The sequence below is a fragment of the Saccostrea cucullata genome, unplaced genomic scaffold (genome assembly GCF_032062105.1).
Source record: "Saccostrea cucullata isolate Sc308-1 unplaced genomic scaffold, CSIRO_AGI_Scuc_v1 ctg1777, whole genome shotgun sequence".
Taxonomy (NCBI): Eukaryota; Metazoa; Mollusca; class Bivalvia; order Ostreida; family Ostreidae; genus Saccostrea; species Saccostrea cuccullata.
This window is the reverse complement of record NW_026937927.1, coordinates 1-2360: the sequence shown is the minus strand read 5'-3', so window position 1 is coordinate 2360 and position 2360 is coordinate 1.

Below are 2360 nucleotides of genomic sequence, written 5' to 3'. Positions count from 1 at the left end.
TAACCCCTCGTAGTCTTAATGGTTCACTTAAATGTTCTCTTTTAATCAAAACACATGTCCGTAACATTTTCATCCAATTTCGAATTGTTTTTAAAACACGTTTTTAATTGTGCCCCTTCGTATACTGGAATATTGCAGATCCTTTTATTTCCTTGACTTGTTTCTTTTTGAAAGGTGTTTTTTCTCAAGTTTGGAAAATGAAACATGTGAAAAGGTTACAGATCTGGTGAAAATTGCTGATGTGACAAAACATTAACTTTCCTATTATCCCTCTACTCTGTGTGGCGTGTGGGTTTGGACGCTGTCATTAAGAAATTTAATGTAGTTTTTTCTCAGACCTTTGCTGCTTTGTCAAGTGCATCTTATTGTAAATTTGTTAAGCGGGTTTAAAGCAATGGATTCAACTTTCATTATCTGTTCGAATTTCAAACAAACGCGGAGACTACAATTTTTGATTTTTTGAAAGTAATTGTTTAGATATTCTTACACGCTTTCGTTCTCACTATTTTTCAAAACATAGGGTGACTATTGAGTACTAAGCTCATTTACTGTCCAATGTTTCTTTAAAACAGTGTGAACCTCCCCGAAAATGATTCCTATCAAATTTCCTATTTGTTTTAAAGTCAATTAAACGTCATCAGTGATAACATTTTAAATTTTGGCAAACAGTACATTGGTTGTTGAAAAGCATTTTTGATGCTCATTAAACCATTTATGTTCGAATTCATTGAAATCCACCTACACATGTGTCTATAAAAACAGACATTGATTGCTGTAAATTTCACATATTTCAGTGAAAATTTCTTTGGTATTCTTAGTATTTATACAGAAGCTTTAATGAAGAGTTTATTTTAGTCTAGTACTGATTCTAATGCAGTGTCCTGAAAAGCCCTTGTTTTCCAGCTTCTCATATTGAAACTCTGTAATAAAAAGTGGTCAAATAAACTGTTATCAATTCATTAAAGATTCAATCAATAGAGAAACTCAAGCTTAATGTCAAATGATTTCTATGTTGTATGTCATAGAGTTCAGTACATTATTTATTGAACAACCCTCGTAGATATCCACTTTGCAAATTTATCCTCCGCCTTGCAGTGTCCTTGTTTTAACACCCTGTGAAGAAACCATTTCATCTCAGTGTTCAAAACTTTGAAATTATTAATACTCTTGTTTAACCAAGTCTAAAAACATAGGTATAATATGTGTTTGAAACAGAAAACAAAAAGTTATCACCTGAATTACGTGAGATGTTCCATATTACATGTACTCACTTTCTTTTATCATTCTTGTTAAAAGCAGTTTTTGGCGGTTCTGGTGCACGCTTTGACTTTGAAGATGGTCTTGCTACAAAATCAAACATTTTGCTTTTAAAACAAATCCGTTCATTGTATCTTTCTTCTCAATACATTTTGAACAAATGCTGAAATATGTTTGCTATATTGTAAACATTTGTTATTTATTTATCATTCTCATTTATATGGTCTCTTTCCTTTTCTTAAAAACATTTTGATTATCTAAATTCCCCATATTGCGCTTTAATTAGGGAATAACTATCTTGTAATTTGGTATTTGCGACCGTTAATGCTAATTTAACGGTCGCAAACTAAGTTTTACCTGCGACGCGTAAGCGGAGCCGGTAAAACGGATGTTTGCGACCAATAAATAATCATTAACGGTCGCAAATACCAAATGAGAAGATTAGTTATACCCATTCTAATGCAATCCATGCATTTTGTTTGTTGTTTACGTCTTATTTTGTTTAGTTTGCTTTTATTAAATACGTCATGTAGCATTGGGGTTTTGCGTCGCTCTATTATGACGTCATAATAAAAAGCTTTCATTCTCGTTAATGCTCGTTAACTGCTTCAAACGACGATGCATTAACCAATCAAAACGTATTTTACAAAAAAACTGCATTAGAATATCCTTTTTTTATTTGAGCAACGTTGTATTGAATCTGTTTGACATTTTTAATTAAATGTTTAAAACATTTTATAACCACTGAATTGTCTATGGATTTTTCCGCTTGTCAGATAATGACGGCGAGTATGACCGTTCTACAAGGGATGCTTGCTCCTCCATGGTACCTGATCACATCTCTAATGGTTAAGAGGTCCGTCCGCTCACGACGTGTAATGTTTCAATGGACCTTTGAGCTTGGATTTCGTTTGTTGCTATATTTCTTGTAAAACTTTGACCCCCTTCTATGGCCCAATTCCCCCCCTCACCTCCCCCGCTAGGTTTGGGGTTGATGTGTTAAATAATTTTGAATCTTTACTATCTGAAAATGCTTCCATATTAATTAAGACTAATCAGAGTTCTGATGTTTTTAGGAAAATATTTTTGAATGATTTTTGTTA